Here is a 20,403-nt window from a genome sequence, read left to right as displayed (position 1 = left end):
GGGATTGAGTCCCATATCAGGCTCCCTGCATGAAGACTCTCTCTGCCTGTGCCTTTGCCTCTCTCTGTGTCTCTCATGAATAAATAAATAAATAAATAAATAAATAAATAAATAAATAAATAAGTTTTTAAAAAATGAATAAATAAAAAAGAAAGGGACCACGAGAAACAACATATAGGTGCATTTTGATTATATCCCACTGGTTTGCTTGTTTAATATACTACTACAGATCGTTTTGTAGTTCATAAGTGTGATGATTGGATGTTCACGCTGTTGTGTGACATGTGCCTCCTGCAAACATTGTTGTGACATCAGCATGTTACTGTCCGACATGAAAAAAAAATACCACTTACAGTAAGGTGCTCACTACCAATGCAAAGATAGGCTTTTGGCTTAAAAAGAAATAGGAAATTAGTAAGAGAAAGGTAATTTCTTTTTTAAAAGTTTTATTTTTTTTATTTTTAAAAGATTTTATTTATTTATTCACAAGTGACAGAGAAAGAGAGACAGAGACATAGGCAGAGGGAGAAGCAGGCTCCATGGGGGGAGCCCAATGTGGGACTCAATCCCAGGACCCTAGGATCACACCCTGAGCCAAAGGCAGACACTCAACCACTGAGCCTCCCAGGTGTCCCAAGAAAGGTAATTTCTTAATGTAAAAATACTTTTAATACATAATCAGTCAAAATTATATTAAAAGGGAATAAATGTAAGAATTATTTCACATTAATGTCACAAAGATAAGTCACAAAAATAAGACAAATGTTGTTGCCCCTTTTTTTCAGAAATTTCCTGAGAATTCTATCCAATGTAATAAACTAGATAATACAAATGAGTTATAACTACCATGACTAAAGAGAAAAACTGGGGTGCCTGACTGGCTTAGTTGGCAGAGTATGTAACTCTTGATTTTGGGGTTGTAAATTCAAGCCCCACATTGGGCACAAAGCTGAGTCAAAAAATTGCCATTATATAGAGGTAATATAATTATTACCAAAATATTCCAAGAGAAAGAAGTAAATGGATGTTAGCATTAATTCTGAACTATAAGAGGAGTATATTAAAAGTTAATAGTTTTTCTCTACATATTATATTTACATATTCATATGATTATATTTATATATGATTTACATTATATATAAATATAATCATGAATATATTAATCATTTGAATATATAAATAGAATATATTTATAAAATAGGCAAAATTAACCTGCTTGATAGAGGTCAGGATAGTGGTTGAATTTAGATTAACAGTCTTGAGTGAGAGGTGGTACAGTTAGAGAATGTAATAGGAGGGGAATCCCATTTACAACAATGAAAAACCAAGCCAAACAAAAATTAAACCTTTAAAATCCAAGTAATAAACTTAATAGAATTTAAAAGATTCTTAGGGACAAGAGCTATAAAGGTTTATTGAAGTACATAAAAGAGAGTCTAGGATAAATGGAGAGATATGACATCTTCCTGGACAGGAAGACTCAATATCATAAAAATGTCAATTAACCCCTAAATAATCAAAACATTTCATGTAACTCTTTGATAAATGAATTCTAAAGTTCCCCTGAATGGTTTCCCATCTCATTTAGAGAAAAGGTCCTATACAACCTGTCTCCCTCCTATTACCTTTTATTCCTCATATCCTACCTCTCTGTTGTTTACTCTCTTCTTTTTTTTCTTTTTTAAGATTTTTTTTATTTGAGAGAAAGATAGAGAGAACATGAGTGGAGGGGGAGGGGTAAAGGGAGAGGGAAAAGCAAACTCCCTGCTGAGCAGTGAGCCCAATGCTGGGTTCCATCCCAAGACTCCCCCCCGCCCCCCGCCCCGAATCCCACGGAGATCATGACCTGAGCCCAAGAACTGACTGAGCCACCCAGGTACCCCTGTTTACTCTCTTCTCTAGCCATACTGACTTCCTTATTACTTCTTCAATATGCCAGGCAAGTTCCTGCTTTACACTCTTTGCAATTGCTATTCCTTCTTTCTGGAATGTTCTTTCCCTAAACAGCTGCATGCTTGCTCTCCTCTCATCACCTATAGGTCTTTGATCAAATGTCATCCATTCAAGGACGCCTTCCTTGATTACCTAATCTAAAATTGGAACAACCACATCTACCCACCACCCGTATGTACTTCCCTGGCTTTTTTTTTTTTTTCATAGCACCTATGTGTATCTGGCACGCAATATATTTTTTTACTTACTTGTTTATTGCCTGTGTCAAGTGTTGATCTCCTCTAACACACACAGATACATGCACACACACACCTGTTGATTAAAAAAACTAAACTTACTTTTGCTTAAGGGAAAACATCATGACAGAGTCTAAGGAGTGTCTCAAAATGAGGAAATGAGGGAAATGTAAAATGAGACATGGGGCTTGGGTTAGATAACTTTAAGGCAGATCTTGCAAGGGAAAAAGCAGAGTTTATGATATAATAGTTTTGAATTAGTGGGCTCAGTGAAATAAGAATCTTAAAGTGAGGTTTTTTTTAAATACTTTAAGAGAAGAGAGAGAGCACATGAGCACGGGGAAGGGGGTGTAGAGGTTGATGGGTGGGGCAGAGGGAGAGGGAGAAGCATACTCCCCACTGAGCAGAGAGCTCAAAAGGGCTTGATCCCTGGATCAAGAGATCATGACCTGAGCTGAAGGCAGACACTTAACCAACTGAGCCATCCAGGGCCCCCTTAAAGTGAGTCTTGATGGGCTAGCAGTTTTGATAAATAAACCTTTTAGTCAATTCACATTATATTTCCCCAACCAGCAGCTAATAATTTTTCTTTGTGATTATTTAACACAGAGACTTGAGAATTGCATTAGCTTAAATTCCCTGTTGAGCTTTTTATCAGTTGCAGGCAATTGGGAAGATCACTTACCACTTGGGGACATCATTAATCTGGATCTACCCTATGTTGGATATTGTGGTTGACTGTGTTTTCTGATGGTAGTTATTTCAACCTTTACGAGTGTCAACTTTTCTTGTTCTTGGTAGAAGATCATTAGGATGCATAATGATTGCACAGCAGCAGGTAAGAGTCTAGAGTTCTACATTTGTACATTGCAACACAAACAAATGGTAATCTAATTTGGGTAAACATGTCCAAACTAAATTAAGAAAATAGATTCCATTTCAACTATGAAGAGCCCACAGAACCAGATATTTGAGTGTTAGACAAGTTATTTCATTTAATGGTATCTTTATTTGTTTTTCAGATCTTTTTAGTGATATAAAGGACCCAGAGAAATCTGCAAATATATAAGTACAATATTATTTCCCTTATGCAGCATGTAGTCTCCTTTAAGAAAAGAATATTATGTCCAATGACTCTATGTTTTGAGTTATCATTTACCTAATCTCATGGAATTTTTAGGGGAGAAGTTCCATGGCCTTAGACACATTATTTAGTTTTACTACTTTCTGAACCATGGCATGTAGGATTATTCATAATTTTTTAGATGTTTTGGAAAGCATAAAATGAAAAGTTTTAGATATAGAAGGCAGTTCCCAAAAAACTCCCTTCAGTTTTTAGTTTTTGAACTCAAATCAGAGAGCAGTTTCCCTCCTTGTTGAATTAAATGATTTAAGTAATATTTTTGTTCTGGGCAAGGTAATATGTGGACTAAAATAAATCCTAGGTGATACCTGGGCCTATCCTGAAAGCAGGCATCAATTAACCAAGGTAACACTTCTCTACAATCTGCTGATGGCAGTCAGTTTTTGTACTGCAGATTTAATACCAATTGCAAGGGGCCAAGCAATGATTAAGATTTTATTTATTTATTCATGAGAGACACACATTGAGAGACAGAGACATAGACAGGAGAAGCAGGCTCCTTGCCGGGAGCCTGATGTGGGGCTCAATCCCTGGACCAGGATCACGCCCTGAACCAAAGACAGACACTCAACCGCTGAGCCACCCAGGCGTCCCAAGAGATGTTATTTGTAATAGAGAGATTACTGGGTAGCTCTGAAGTAAATGAGCTTGTGGTACAGTCCACCACTGTGCTTTTAATGTAAGATCTATAAAAGCAGAACAGTCTTTGAATGTACTTCCATCTCTTTTGGGATCCTCTTCAAGCTATACTTCTATTGGTTGCAAAGGCTAGCTCCTACAGAAGTTTCCTACAGTGAGTTTGTTAAAATGCAGTTTGAGGGGCACATGGGTGGCTCAGTCAGTTTAGCATCTGCCCTTGGCTCAGATTATGATCCCAGAATCCTGGGATAGAGTCCCACATCATCAGGCTCCCCTGCTCAGTGGGGAATCTGCTTCTTCCTCTCCCTCTGCCTGCCACTACCTCTGTTTATGCTTGTGCACGCTCTCTCTCTCTCTGTATCAGATAAATAAAATCTTTTTTGAAAAATGCAAATTTTGAGAACACAAGTTCTTCACAGGCTGCCTTCACTTCAGATACCAGCCACAGGATTGGCAGTCTCCAGGGTTGACTCTCATTTCTGACCAGTTGACCACAAATTGAGGAAGTCCCACAACCAACTCCAAGTTTGATAATCTACTAATTATCTGTGAGAGATTCACAGAACTCATGAATAGTGCTCATTAATATTTGTGATTGCAGTTATAGCAAAAGGCTATAAACTAGAACCACCCAAAAGAAGAGGTGCATAGGGTGAAATCTAGGAGGGTTTCAAATATGAAGCTTCCATCATTCTCAGGGATATGTTACTCTTCCAGCATTAAAGTGTGAAAATACTCAGAATATTGCTAACCAGGAACTTCATCTGAGCTTCAATGTCCAGAGTTTCTATTGAAGTTTTATTAGATAGGCATGGCTGATTGAATCATTGCCTGTGTGGTTGTGGTTGAGCTCAATCTCCAGGCTTCCTTTCTTTCCCAGAGGACAAGATGATATCACGTGACTCAAACCCCCAATCCTATAATCACATGGTTGGTCTTTCTGGCATGGCCATCCTCCATCTGAGTCACCTCACTAGCATAAACTATCAGGTGTAGTCTGAGGGGTCCACCCTGAATAAGAAAGATATTCAGGAAATTAAAAAGGTTTAGAGATTATCTCCTAGGAACCAAGGCCAAAGGTTAGCCAAATTATGTATTACAGAGTTCCCAAGTATTGTTTCTTTGGAGGGAATGTGATAAGGGATTTCTGGCTGTTTGACCTGTTGTGCTACCCCCAAAAAAGTCACTTAGTGATGAATTCAATTACCCGGAAATTAACTGAATTATTTCAAGGAATTAATATAAAAGGAAAATGAGTGGCAACTAATATAAAAGGAAAATGAGTGGCACCCAAAGGAAAGCAAATATAAATTCAGGAATTGGTTTGATTTTGTGTTTTAGCCAAATCACAAGGAAAATAGAGTCAAGCATTGGACTTTTACCAAGGAGTGACTAGTAATGCAAGCAGCATTATTGAGCATAGGGATCTCATAAATATCATAGTTAACAATCCAAAAACCTTAAAGCAACCAAGAGGGGGCAGCCCAGGTGGCCCAGCAGTTTAGTGCCGCCTTCAGCCCAGGGCCTGATCCTGGAGACCCGGGATCGAGTCCCACATCGGGCTCCCTGCATGGAGCCTGCTTCTCCCTCTGCCTGTGTCTCTGCCTCTCTGTGTGTGTGTGTCTCTCATGAATAAATAAATAAAATCTTTAAAATAAAAACAAAAGAAAAAGAAGAAAACTCTGAGAGATCCAGAATAGCAAGTACAAAAATGCAGCTACTACCTCTAGGCTGAAGAAAAAAGGAGCAATACAGGAACTAATGACTAGGAAAGGATCCTCTTCCCACCTATCTACCACTCCCCAAAGGCTGAGATTTAGACCTCTTCAAAGAGGACATGACTACTGCCTACACACCACACAGCCTGCTAGCAGTGAAGAAACTTGCCAGAGAGGTCTATAGAAGTGGTTCACCGTTGCTGGAGAGTATGGGCAGGCTGAGTCAGTCTGTAGAAGTATCTAGCTTTTGCCAGAGGATGTTGGTGGGCTGTCAAAGGAGCCCCAAGAAGAGAGAGCACAGGCTGAAAGTACAGTTGGAGCTCCTCTCTTGGTTTCTTGTGTTAAAGGGGAACGCCTGGGTGGCTAAGTGGTTGAGCTTCTGCCTTCAGCTCAGGGCATGATCCCGGGTGTCCAGGTATTAAGTCCTGCTTCGGGCTCCCTGTGAGGAGCCTGCTTCTCCCTCTGCAAATGTCTCTACCTCCCTCTCTGTCTCTCTCATGAATAAATGAATAAAATCTTAAAAAAAGAAAGAATAATAATAGAAGTCTAGAGCCTTCAAGAAAAATGTCTTCCTGCCTCTGTGGCCATGCAGTGTCACTCCATTGCCCTCTGCTGATCAATCATAACATCTCATCAGTTGACAAAGGAGAAGTGATTGTAGAGTCCAGTATGAGTACCACAAAATCAGGGCAAAAAAGTGTAGATTTGGAACACAGCAATAATATTAAACTAATAACTGGTACAGAAGAAGTTCACAGTCATTGAAAAATACCAATAATTTAATTTTTATCCTAATTTCAATAAAGAGTTCTGATAAAAATGTTTTAAGTTAATTAAAATTTGGAGAGTGTTGAAGAAGCCTAAATGTTTCTACTATTGTTCTTGTATAAGCTGAGGGACTGAGTCTTTGGCTGAACTGGTTGCTACTACAGTAAACTCAAAGATGGTTTTGATTCATAAGAAAGCTTAGAGTCTGATTATTCTGGATTTGGGACCAGGAATCGGTGAATCTGGGACAAAATCAGGAAAAGTTGTCAGAGGAGATAAGATACAAACATAAGTCATTTTATTCAAAGGCGAGAAATAGTTGTAGTTAATAAATAGGAAACACAGCAATAGGTAATAATGTTAGAAGGAATTTAACTTTTTTTTTTTAACTTCTTGTCAAAATGTTTCAGAAGTATGCCAAAAGTCTAGAGAACCAACTGAATATGTTATAAATGAAAAATAACTTTTGTTCATCCAAGCCAGAATGACAAAGTTGTTTTAAAGAAAAAAATGCAGATTCTAATTTTACTTTTTGTTTTCTATCCATATAATAATTTTTTTAAAATATTATTTGTTTATTTTATTTTCTTTTTTTAATACATTAATTTTTATTGGTGTTCATTATTTGTTTATTTTAATACACACACACACACACACACACACACACGAGAGAAAGAGACAGAGGGAAAGAGAACAAGAGAGAGAGAACATGCCCCCAAGCAGGGGGAGAACAAAGAGGGAGGGAGAAGGAGAAAATGTCGAGCAGACTGTGCTAAGCATGGAGCTCAATACGGGGCTGGACACAGGGTTAGATCTCCCCACCCTGAGCCACAACCAAGAGTCAGATGCTTAACCGACTGAGCCACCAGGCACCTCTCCATTCATATAACTATAGTAAAGTATGCATAAGCCCTCAAATTTGACTTTTATTATCTTTTTTATCTTAAATAAACCTTTTCAATTTATCTTTATATACTCTTCTACATATGCATTAGACATACACACGTACATACATGTATATAACATGTATAATATATGAATATGCCAATAGATGATTAAATTAAGGCATTTAAGTAGCTTTAACATATATTTAACACTTGCTATTAAATAAAACAATGTGTGTATTATGTTGTTGAGCTTAACACCTTTTTTTCTTTAAAAATTTTTATTAAGGGGATCCCTGGGTGGCGCAGCGGTTTGGCACCTGCCTTTGGCCCAGGGCGCGATCCTGGAGACCCGGGATCGAATCCCACGTCGGGCTCCCGGTGCATGGAGCCTGCTTCTCCCTCTGCCTGTGTCTCTGCCTCTCTCTCTCTCTCTCTCTCTCTCTGTGACTATCATAAATAAATAAAATAAAATTAAAAAAAAATTTTATTAAGTAAACCGTACCCCCAAAATGAGACTTGAACTCACAACCCACGGATAAGAGTCCATGGTCTGCTGAGGGAGCCAGTCAAGTGCTTCAAATTTAACATAGTTACATGCCACAACAATATCCTTAAACAGCAAACAGGCATACCATATTTATGGTTTTGATTGTATATTCATATTTCTATTTAATAATCTTCATTATTATAAACTTAAAAAAAATATTTTATGTATTTATTCATAAGATACACAGAAAGACAGAGAGAGAGAGAGAGAGAGAGAGAGGCAGGGACACAGGCAGAGGGAGAAGCAGGCTCCGTGAAAGGAGCCTGATGTGGGACTTGATCTCAGATCCCAGGATCATGTCCTGAGCCCAAGGCAAATATTCAACTGCTGAGCCACCAATGTCCCTCATTATTACAAACTTAACCAGACTAATCAATTTTGAACTTTTCCAACAAGAGAATTAGAAGGGAGGAAACCAAGAACAATCTTGCTTATTTTTTCCATGGAGCATTTATTATTACTTTAATATATTTTGAGATAGGAGAATAATACATACATACATATGTGGGTACAGACAAACATATTTACTTATTTATTTAGATATTTTATTTATTTATTCTTGAGAGACAGAGAGAGAGAGAGAGAGAGAGAGAGAGAGGCAGAGACACAGGCAGAGGGAGAAGCAGGCTCCAAACATAATAATTCAAAAGCATTTGCACATCTTTCTAATCTATAGTCATTATGTATATAAAAACAAGGAGCGAGAGTAATTTAAAATTATGTTTAGTGCTACACAAAAATTATTTGGGATACCACAGTATATTTGTTAATTATCTTATTTTCATATGAATTTAAGGTCTTAAAGTTGACCAGAAAAATCTGTAAATACCACTTACGGTTAACCCATTGCATCCTTAACACGTGTAGTATTAAAAGAATCCATGAGATAAAATCTTTTAAAAATATCCGTTATTGCAATTTCATTTGGTAAAGATGATTTTATATTTGTAATCTTAAGCCATTTGTGGAAATAATAACTTGTTGGACTCACAGAATTAACCTAGAAATTTAAAAAGTTTAAATCATAAGAAACTAACCCCAAGTCATGTATTTTAAAAACTATATAGGGCTTTTATTTTGTGAGAAAGTTGGGAAAAACAGATAAAGGTGTTTTTTTTTTTCAGATAAAGGTGTTTTATTTTTTATTTATTTATTTTAAATATTTTATTTATTTATTCATGAGAGACAGAGAGAGAGAGACAGGCAGAGACACAGGCAGAGGGAGAAGCAGGCTCCATGCCAGGAGTCCGACGTGGAACTCGATCCCGGGACTCCAGGATCACACCCTAGGCCAAAGGCAGGCACTAAACCACTGAGCCACCCAGGGATCCCCCGATAAAGGTGTTTTAAGCTAAAGTTTTATCACGATGTCTAAAGATTTATCTATTTTTCAGTAATATTAAAGACTTTTAAAAATTATGAATAAATTTCCGTATATATAAAACTTTATTTATTTACTTATTTACTTACTTACTTACTTATTTATTTATTAAGTAGGCTCCACAGCCAGCAAGCTTAATATATGCACACAAGCCCCTCAATATAGGGCTTGAACTCACAACCTTGAGATGAAGACCTGAGCTGATATCAGGAATTGGATGCTTAACAAGTGAGCCACCTGGATGCCCCAAAACATTTTTTAAAAGGATTTTTGTGGGATGCCTGGGTGGCTCAGTTATTTAAGCATCTGCCTTTAGCTCAGGTCATGGTCCCAGAGCCCTGGGATCAAGCCCCACTTCCAGCTCTCTGCTCAGAGAGGAATCTGCTCCTCCCTTTCTTTCCCTTTGCCACTCCCCCTGTTTGTTCTCTCTCTCTCTCTCTCTCTCTCTCTCTCTCTCTCTGTCTTCTTTAGGGATCAAAGCTATTGCCTAAATTCACCTATGTCATGAGTTTCTTACAATGAAGAAATTAGGAAGAATCTTTTATAGAAATATTTTTAAAGGTGGATTTTGCTAGCAAGGAACTTGTTGGGAGGATTGGATTTGGGCAGAGTGTGGAGGAACATCTCGAGGCAATTCTTAATAAGAAAGCTCCTCATCGGGATCTCTCTCTCTCTCTGTATGACTATCGTAAATAAAATTAAAAAAAAATAAAAAAAAAAAAGAAAGCTCTTCATCTTGGGGATCCCTGGGTGGCTCAGCGGTTTAGCGCCTGCCTTTGTGCCAGGGCATGGTCCTTTTTTTTTTTTTTTTTTTTAAATTTTTTATTTATTTATGATAGGCACACAGTGAGAGAGAGAGAGGCAGAGACACAGGCAGAGGGAGAAGCAGGCTCCATGCACCGGGAGCCCGACGTGGGATTCGATCCCGGGTCTCCAGGATCGCGTCCTGGGCCAAAGGCAGGCGCCAAACTGCTGCGCCACCCAGGGATCCCTAGGGCATGGTCCTGGAGTCCCAGGATTGAGTCCTGTGTCGGGCTCCTGGCATGGAGCCTGCTTCTCTCTCTGCCTGTGTCTCTGACCCTCTCTCTCTCTCTCTGTGTGTGTCTATCATGAATATATAAATAAAAAAATATTTTTTAAAAAAAGAAAGCTCTTCATCTTGATAAATAAACTGTTTAGGTCATATCTTCCAGGAATAGGTATTCTCTGGAGCAAATGGGTGAATTAATTTTTGCTTGGTGTCAGTCTTATTTAATATAGGGACAAGAAAGCATGCTTGGTCCTTTGAGGGTGTCACATGTGGACTGGGATTATGTTGGTTTTGCTCCTCACCTGTATCCCCTCACTAAAACATAAGCTCCACAAAAGCAGAGATTTTTTGGTATATTGCCTGCTTTTATGTCCCCAGGACCTACAATATCTAGCAAGGGTTTAGTAAATATTTGTTAAAAAATCTTAATAAATAAATGCAGAGGATAGCCAAGAAAAATTTGAAAGGTGAGATGATCTAGCAGTTAAAAAAATGTACTACAAAATGTATAATAATTAAAACAGTATGATATGGGAACATAGATTCATTGAACAGAATAGAAAAATCCAGAAATAGGGGGATCCCTGGGTGGCTCAGTGGTTTAGTGCCTGCCTTTGGCCCAGGGCGTGATCCTGGAGATCCAGAATCAAGCCCCATATCGGGCTCCCTGCATGGAGCCTGCTTCTCCCTCTGCCTGTGTCTCTGCCTCTCTCTCTCTCTCTCTCTCTCTCTGTCTCTTATAAATAAATAAATAAAAATATTTAAAATTAAAAAAAGAAAAATCCAGAAATAGATTTATGTGTATTTATCTATCTGTATGTATACATATACGTATAGATAGATATCTTCCAAACTTTACTCTCCTTTAAGAGACATCTTCTCAAGTGTATTTTTTTAAAAGGAAAGGGATTTTTCTCATTGTTGCTTCTGAGCTGATCACTGCTTCTCTGTCGGTGGGCCCCCTCCATACTTCTGTATTTGTTTGGACTGCTTACAACCTGGAACTCATTAACTGTACGTTCCTCCTGCATCAACACTGACTTCTCCACAAGGACTTCTATACAGAGCTAACAGAGGGTAATAAAGGGCAGGCCTAATTTCCCTTCATAAACTGGTTCTTACTTCCATCAACAACTCCAACTACAGAGTCGTTAAATTCTCCAATAGAGTCAGAATATTTATTTATTTATTTATTTATTTATTTATTTATTTATTTATTGTCAGAATATTTAAAATGATACATTAGGGGTGCTTGGCTGGCTCAGTTGGTAGAGCATGCAACTCTTGATCTTGGGGTCGTGAACTCAAGCCCTTCATTGAGTACAGAGCTTACCTTGAATAAAAAAAGCTTATACATTAAATGTGAGGTCTCATAAGGTCATAGACAAAGATGCTCAATAAATTATAATTTCTTAGGGTCTAATATAGAATGGCTTGGTTCCCAACTTCTCTCTGCGGTCCTCAGGTCGACCCTCCCTTCTGCAATAGTGCTTTTTCCTTTTGGGAAATCCTGACTTCTAACCATAGTGGCTAGTATCACTGTGGGAGGCCTTCTCCTCCCTCCTCTAGAGAAGTACAGTTCTCTAGATTTGAGTTATTTCTTATCTAGGACAGTAGCTCAGAGTCTCAACAGAGAAATCTAAGGTGAGCTGTGGGAGATGAATTCTGTCTAGCAGTCCCATGCAGGTTGTTAACAAATCTGGGCCTCTTTCAGATCTTCCCTCCAGAGATAAATACACATAATCCCTTTCCTTTTGTAAAGAAGTCTATTGGGGGGACACCTGAGTGGCTCAGTGGTTGAGCACCTGCCTTTGGCTGAGGGTGTGATCCTAGAGTCCTGGGATCTAGTCCCTCATTGGGCTCTTTGCATGGAGCCTGCTTCTTCTCCCTCTGCCTGTGTCTCCTCCTTCTCCCTCTGTCTCTCTGTGTCTCTTGTGAATAAATAAATACCACCTAAAAGTTTTTAAAAATTAAAAAAAAAAAAGTCTATTGGGCAGGTGCCTGGGTGGTTCAGTAGGTTAAGTGTCTGATTAGTTCAGGTCATGATCCCACATCCAGCTCTGCTCAGCAAGGAGTCTGCTTCTTCCTCTCCGTCTGCCCCTCCCCCTGCTTGTGCTTGCTCTCTCTCAAATAAATAAATAAAATCTTTAAATAAAAAGCCTATTGGGTAACTATTAGATTAAACATGTATACATTCAGATCACTTAAGGATAAATAGCAGAGAATGCTTGTCTATATTTACAAGTAGAGGAGGAACACTTTCCTATTTTTTAAATTAGATTTATTTTATTTTTTAATATTTAATTTTATTTTTTTACATTTGTTTTTATTTAAGTTCGATTTGCCAACATATAGTATAACACCCAGTGCTCATCCCATCAAGTGCCCCCCGCTCAGAGCCTGTCACCCAGTTACCCTATCCCCCCCCCGCCCCCCCCCCCGCCCCTCCCCTTCCACAACCCTTTGTTCATTTCCCAGAGTTAGGAATCTCTCATGGTTTGTCTCCCTCTCTATTTTTTCCCAGTCAGAGGAACACTTTCCTATTACATATAATTTGCAGGAACACCACTATTCATGTTGAAGTAATTATTTTACATTGTTATACATGCCAATTTTAGTTACTTTCTCCCATCATTGATTACCCTTACCCCCGCACCACTCCCCACCACTCCCACCACATTTCTGCTTTCCAGTTGTGCTCTTCAGATTGGCTAGGAATAATAATAAATAGACTCAATTGTTAACAATATATTTCTTTATAGGATGCTACCTGAAGTACACAGGCTTGGCTATAGCTTTGTAATAATTCATTTTAAGGTTATGCCAAGTGCTATGGGGATTCATCTTCCCCTTGCAGGCTTTCCTGGGTGAGGGTCTGTTTCTCTCCCCTCTCCATGCCTGTGATTCCCTCCCATGGATGGCCCATGGGTCCCTTAGCTTCCCATCACATGCCTGCCCTCCCTACCCTATCTGATGTAGCCTCTACATTTAGTTCTGCGGTTTGTTCCAGCCATCTTTGGGGCGTTTTATGGGTTATTTACACTCATATGAATGTTATGTAGTTACATTTTGGGAAGAGGTGAATTTAGTTTCTCCTACTCTGCCATCTACTCCGAAGCCTTCACCTTAAGGTAGTGAATGAAATTCTTAGACTTGGCCAGTTCTCTGCTCTAATTTCTTTCTTTTTTTTTTATAAAGATTTTATTTATTTATTCATGAGAGACACATAGAGAGCGGCAGAGACATAGGCAGAGGGAGAAGCAGGCTCCATGTGGGGCGCCCGATGTGGGACTCAATCCTGGGTCTCCAGGAACACACCCTGGGCTGAAGGCGGCGCTAAACTGCTGAGCCACCCAGGCGTCCCTCTGCTCTAATTTCTTATGGCAGTGGTGCTGTAATAGTGGTTTCATGCTTCCTGGGACATGAGATAGAAATGGCATTGCTAGTTGTTACTGAATTTCATTAATGATCAGATAAATGCAAATTAAAAGAACATTAGAACAATGATGTGTCACTTTGCCTATCAGATTGGGATAGCTCCAATACTGCAAAAATATCTAGTGCTGGCAAGGGCAAAGGGAAGCAGCCATTCTCTCATACTATTGTTATTTCTTTAAATTGATACACTCCTCCTAGAAGGTAACCTGGTACTATGTACAAAAAATTTAAATATGCTGTCAAATGTCGACTCCTCAAAAGCTCATCAAAAAACTGTTGCTGAAACAAAGTTAAAATCATTAGATTCACTGCCAGAAGGAAGAATACCACTTGACTGAGCCTTAGTGGTATCTCAAAATGGAAAATTAGGGCCAGTTATTTTTAGGATTTTAGGACTGGGGCTGAATAACTGTAGGGAAGAAAGCAAGTTAGGGAAATTATTGAAATTGAGCAGAGTTTATGATACAATAGCCTTAGTTTCATGGGCATAGTAGGACAATGGTCTTGAAGCATTTTTTAAATTAACTGTTAATTTTCATGAGCAATATATTTAACAAATTCACAGTTTATCTTCCAGAAACAAGTATTAACTGGAGCAACCAGGTTATTATTTTTTTTTAAAGATTTTATTTATTTATTCATGAGAGAGAGAGAGAGAGGCAGAGACACAGGCAGGGGGAGAAGCAGGCTCCATGCTGGGAGGCTGACATGGGACCATCCTGGGTCTCCAGGACCATGACTTGGGCTGAAGCTGGTGCTAAACCGCTGGGCCACCCGGGCTGCCCAACTAGGTTATTTTTGCTTGGTTTCAGAATTGTTTAACATAAGTACGGGAGAGTATGTCTAGTGTCTAGTTCCACTATTATTCAAGATAGGGACAGGTAATTATATTGCTTTCAGTTTTCAAAGCTTGTTCTTTTCTGGGTGCCTGGCTGGCTCAGTAGGAAGAGCATACGACTCTTGATCTTAGGGTCATGAGTGTGAGCTCCATGTTGGGTGACGATATTACCAAAAAAAATAATAAACTTAAAAAAAAAAAGCTTTTTCTTTCATCTAGCAATTTCTATACTAGAAATTTATAATATGACTTTAGAAGACAAATATGCAAAGTATATCTACAGAGACAGTTTTTTTTTTAAGAGTTTATTTATTTATTTGAGAGAGAGAGAGAGAGCATAAGAAGGAGCACAGGAGAGGGAGAGGGAGAAGGCTCCTGATTGAGCAGGGAGCCCAACAGGGAGCTTGATCCCAGGACTCTGGAATCATGACCTGAGCTGAAGGCAGACACTTAAACAACTGAGCCACCCCCCACCCCCCCCACCCCTGCCTTTTTTTCAAGAAAAGGAACAGGTCAGAAACAACCTTGATGAATGGATAAGTAAATTACAGGTATCCACAAAATAGATTACAATGCAACTATAAAAAATGTATCTTTGTGGCACCTAGGTGGTTCCATCAGTTAAACATCGGACTCGATTTCGGCTCAGGTCATGATCTCAGGGCTGTGGGATCAAGCCTAGTGTTGGGCTCTGTGCTGGGCGTGGAGCCTGTTAAAGATTCTCTCTCTCTCTCTGTGCTCCCCCTGCTTCACTCTCATGCCCCTATTCATGCTCTCCTCCCTGCATGTTCTCTGTCTCTCTGTCAAAAAAAGAAAGAAAGAAAGAAAGAAGACAAGACTGGAACGGCAGGTACAGACAAGATTAGGGGCACTTGACTGGTGGGGGAGGGGAGAGGGGGTTAAGTCTGGGTTTTAATGCAGTAAGGACTGAGGAGCCATTAAAAGAATTGATTGATAAGGTAACATAATCTGAGTTTCTCTGAATATATATAAAACTCTCATTTTCCCCCAATGAACTTTTTTTAACACAGCTCCTCCCAATTTTCTTCTTTCCTCTATAAAAGGATGCTCTCTCCTTTTGTTCTCTGGACTTGCCTGTAGTTCACCATAGTTGGCCCAAATTGCAATTCCTCTGCTATTTCTGAATAAACTCATTTGCAGCTTGATCACAGTTGTTTAATTTTTAAGTATGACTTTAGAAGGAATACTTTAGAAGGATCATTTCCATTGTAGCACACTGAATGGAGGTTGAAGGAGCAAAGGACCAGAGCCATTGAGAGCAGCAATTATGGCAAGGACTTGCAGTTCTGAGAATTGATACCAAAGCAGCATAATAATCAAGCACCTGGTGTTTGAACCTTCTAAGGGAGGTTACTGAAGGGTCAAAAGGATGTGGCTCATCTGGCGCTTAAAAAACCCTGAAGCTCACATGCATAAAATCAGCTCATAACACTCCCCTAGTGTCAGAAAGGTACACATGTGCCCTTAGGCCTGCTTTTGATTTTTTTCTATTTTTTGATCTCCTCCACTTATATTTGCCAGCTTAAAAATGCCCTAGATGTTTGGTTGTCAACTTATAAAAATGTTGAGAATTTGTACAGAAAGGGGAGGAGAGTGACTTGCACCAGGCCACAAAGCAGGTTCAGATCACAAGTGTCTGTATATGAAGCAGTAAAGAAACAAAGTATCAAGATGTTTAGTAGTAGGCATAGAAACAGGACAGGAGAGCTAGAAAAAAGTAAGTAGGGTTTAGTGATTCTTACATGTAGGAATTAGGAGCTTGAGAGAAAAATGATTCTCTGAGTTTTTTCATTTCGATGTTTGAGAGATTAGTTTTATAAGTTGGTAGAGCAGCAGTTTGGGGGTTCCATTAAGAAGTTAAGAAAGATCATGTTTAGATATATGTTGAGGACAATATTGCCAGATATTAAAGTGATACTGTTAAAATGAGAGTTAAAAATTCACAACCCCAGCTGAGTTTATGATATTATGATGTCATGTGGATGCAGGGATGGATGACATCACCGAGAAGTTTATACAGTAATATGTGAAAGTTGACTGAGAAAATATCACATTGAGGGGCCAGAAGGGCCATGAGTTCCTGGGCAGCAAGCAATAAAAACATCAAAGAGCTGGAGAAACCAAAAGTTTTACCTATGCTGCAGAGAAATCTGAGGAGGATCAAAGTGTCAGTGAATTCAAGGGGAGTGGGATTTAGCAATGAAATCCTTATTGATTTTGGAAGCTGTTTTGGTGGAGTGCTGGGGATGAACTGAATAAGATCTTGGCAGGAAAAAGAATGAGGTGAGTATTACGACTTTTAAAGTGAAAAGGTAAGTGAATTAGAAAACCTCTTTTACGTATAGCTTTTTGTAAGTAGCAGCAGCGTGTTAGGCAAACAGAAGAAGAGAATTAACCTTGTAAATATAAAAAAAAAAAAACAACAGAAAACCTCCAAATATTCTAAAAGTCTGATTTATTGAGTAATTACTATAACTTCTTTGCTCGACACCCTTCATTAGCTTTGTTGCTTGATTAAGTACAGTAGTCCTCCCTTGTCTGTGGGGGATATGTTCCAAGATCTCCAGTGATGCCTGAGGCTGGGGTAGTACCAAACACTATACTGTAACACTGTGTTTATTCCTATGTGTACACACCTATGATAAAGTTAAATTTATAAATAAGGCATAGTACGAGATTAACAATAACAATAAAAAAGGGAGTTATAACAATACATTGTAATAAAAGTTACATGAATATGGTCTCTCAAAAATATTTATTGTATTGTACTCCTTAGATAATAAAGTGTGAATGTGGTTAGGTGAAGTGAGATGATTGATGTAGGCATCGTGACACAGAGTAAGGCTACTTTTGATCTTCTGAGTATGTCAGAGGGAGGATGATCTGCTTTCTGACTTTGGTTGACTGCAGGTAATGGAAGTTATGGAAAGAGAAACCATGCATCAAGTGGGAGTACGCTATGACCTAGAAGGTCCCTGTGATCTGGGGTCTGCCTACTTCTCCAGCATGTTATCTTAACTCCCTACTCTTTCCCACTCTCAATCCAGCACACAGAGCTTCCAGTTTCCCAATGCCTCATGATGTTTCTTGTGTTGGTGTGTGTAGCTTCCGTGTCTTCCAGTTCCTTCTCAGCGTGGTGACTCTAAACCAGCTTCCTAGAGTAAGTTCATAGTTGTCTATAAAGCCTTTGGGGGTCTCATGGTTGTTATTAACATTTGCCTCTTCTGATTCCCATTGCACCTATATTAAATACCTTGTATTTCTATCACCAAGCTCCAGGATGGGTATATAATCTGTATTCAATAAATATTGAATGAACAAATAAATGAAGATTGCAAGCCTTCATATAGCACTTATTCTTCATTTAACAAAAGGGTGCAGGGGATCCCTCGGTAGCTCAGCGGTTTGGTGCCTGCCTTTAGCCCAGGGGTGGTCCTGGGGTCCCGGGATTGAGTCCCACATCGGGCTCCCTGCATGGAGCCTGCTTCTCCTTCTGCCTGTGTCTCTGCTTCTGCGTCTCATGAATAAACAAACAAAATCTTAAAAAAAAAGTGTGCAGTATAGTACATTTGCCATTTATTCTTGCCATATAATATTCAATTTTGTTATTCTTCTAAAACATAAAAGATTTTAGAAGTAGTTAAAACTTGTAAAGAAAAAAAGAAGAAAAGAAAAAAAAGCCTTTAAAAGCCTTAATCTCCGTAGTCTGTTGTAGTAGTTTTGCACTGCATTTGTAAATGTTAGGGTGGGCTCTTTTTATCCTTTCCATAAACACTTTCCTTTGAACCAATTATCCTCTTCCTGGCAAAATTATTAGGAAGCAGGGTGGTCTTCATTTTTAAACATAAGTAACAAAATCAAACCAATTCAAGTTTCAGTGTTACATGAATCAAGGAGGTTTTAATCTCAATTTGTATTTGCATTTATGAGGTTGGCTGTCCCCAGCAAGACAGGGAAAAGACGGCCACTACACCTGGTTTCAGGTTGATCGCAATCACCACGGGACAGTCTGGCATAAACGGTTGGTTTCGTATCAAACACCATTTTGAAGGGGTGGAGGTGGAGATGGTGAAGATAAAATCCCTAATCAAGGGACACCTGGGTGGCTCAGTGGTTGGGCCTCTGCCTTCAGCTCCGGTCGTGATCCTGGGGTCCCGGGATCAAGCCCGGCAGCCCTGCCTCTCTCTCTGTGTCTCTCAATAATAAATAAAATCTTAAGGAAAAAAAAAATCCTCAATCAAAATCTCGCCAATTTGCATTTTTCTTTGGGGAATAGGTTTTGAAAGGCCAAGGAACAAAAGAGCGTCAGGTTTTCCAGTGTCCCCGGGGCGGTAGCAGATTGTGAAGTAGAAATTCACCAGGGGAGGGCGCATGCGCGGGAGCCGGGGGGCTGGGGGGCGGGGGTAGCGAGGCAGCCGGTGCCGAGCCTTTGAGGACGTTTTCGCTTGGTACCTCCTTCTGTGTTATTTGTAAAAAAAAAAAAAAAAAAAAAGGCGCTGCAACAGTTTCAGCGCGCTGACCCGCGTTTTCGCGGCGTTGTTTACAACCCCAGCTGGGACACAATGGGGATGGGAGGAGGGGACGAGAAGCGCCTTGCGGGCGGAGAGCGGGCTAAGCAGCGGGAAACCAGAGCAGCCGAGCGCCCCCACCCCCGGCCCTTGCTCGAGGGCACACACCCCGAGGGGCTACACTGGCCTGGCGATCGGTAGTTTAACGCACAGTCGGCGATCCATCCTCTTAAAGAGGTTTATTCACTAGACGCCAAAGAGGGGTTGTTTGGGTTTAGACATATGCCTCGTCTGTCGGCTCTGCGGCTTCTGAGTCCCTGACCCGGCGACCTCGCGCTGAGGACAGCACCTCGGAGCTCGGGCCGGGCCGCTCTCGCGCGAAAGGGCGCGCGCGCCGCGGGATCGCGCGTGGTCACGCGCGCGCCGCGGGATCGCGCGTGGTCACGCGCGCGCCGCTCCTCAGCAACGGCGCATGCGCCTGCCTCGCCTTCCCGCACGGCCGCGCAGCTTCGCGGGCCCTCCTCTTCCAATCGGAGCGCCGGATTCTCCCAGTGCGTATCCCCCAGCGGGCGGCGGGCGGGCGGCGGGAGGAAAGGGGCCGGCTGGGGCGGGGCCGGGAGGCCTGCCAAAGTCTGCGGAGGTCTGCGAGCGCCGCCGAAGCTCCGGAAGTGGCCGTTGTAAACACAGTCTCTCCAGGGCTTTCCCCCTCCGGTCCCACTTTTTTTTTTTTTGAATGTGCTTTCCCCTCCCCGGGTCCTAGAGTCCGTCGGGTTCCAACAGTGTTTGCTCCGACCCCGGCCATCTGCCTAGGCCTCTTTCTACCAGTTGAGATTTGGAGCTGCCCCTGGGGGGTCTTGGGTGTGCGGTCTGGACCACGGGAGCCCCCTGAGGTAACCACGGGGGCGAACGAGTCGGGCAGGGAGGTGTTGAGGAAGGTATGGGTGCTAATGGGGAGCCCCGAGTTAGTTCGTAGTTGTCCTGGGGCTGTTGGTGTCGTGCGTGGGGATGCGCCTCCCTCCCTGGGCTGGGCCTCTCCGCCCCTGGGGGAAGATCTCCGTGGAGCGTCCCGACCCGAGTCCGCTGTAGCAGTACCCGGAGGACTGAGGAGGGACCCGAGGGCAGGACCCAGAGGGCTCCTAAGGTTTACTGCTCCAGGCTGCCAGGCTTTTCCCCTCCCAAGAATCCGTAAACTCTTCCAGGATAAGGACCACGTCTTTTTCATCCTTTAAAAAAAAAAAAAAGATGCCAGCCACACACTTGACGTTCTATCCATGTTTGATAAATGAAAGGATGAG

General features: G+C 40.8%; 1 protein-coding gene and 1 non-coding gene across 10 annotated transcripts in view; both read left to right on the top strand.

The window, feature by feature from the left end:
* The first annotated feature begins 229 nt into the window (after window positions 1-229).
* LOC129495321 (small nucleolar RNA U13) lies at window positions 230-332 on the top strand. Its single transcript, XR_008661491.1, has one exon. It is a non-coding gene; the product is annotated as a small nucleolar RNA U13 (small nucleolar RNA).
* Window positions 333-19,809: 19,477 nt separating this feature from the next.
* The window catches only part of CCDC171 (coiled-coil domain containing 171), a 396,084-nt gene continuing 395,490 nt past the window's right edge, over window positions 19,810-20,403 (top strand). For all 9 annotated transcript variants that reach the window (XR_008661460.1, XR_008661461.1, XM_055302495.1 and 6 more), the window contains exon 1: window positions 19,810-19,998. The gene's annotated coding sequence lies outside the window, so the exon portion shown is untranslated. The remainder of the gene's footprint in view (window positions 19,999-20,403) is intronic.

This window comes from Nyctereutes procyonoides, unplaced genomic scaffold, assembly GCF_905146905.1.
Source record: "Nyctereutes procyonoides isolate TBG_1078 unplaced genomic scaffold, NYPRO_anot_genome, whole genome shotgun sequence".
In the NCBI taxonomy this organism is placed as follows: Eukaryota; Metazoa; Chordata; class Mammalia; order Carnivora; family Canidae; genus Nyctereutes; species Nyctereutes procyonoides.
Note: the sequence above shows the minus strand (reverse complement) of the source record. Positions and strands in the feature narration are given on the sequence as shown.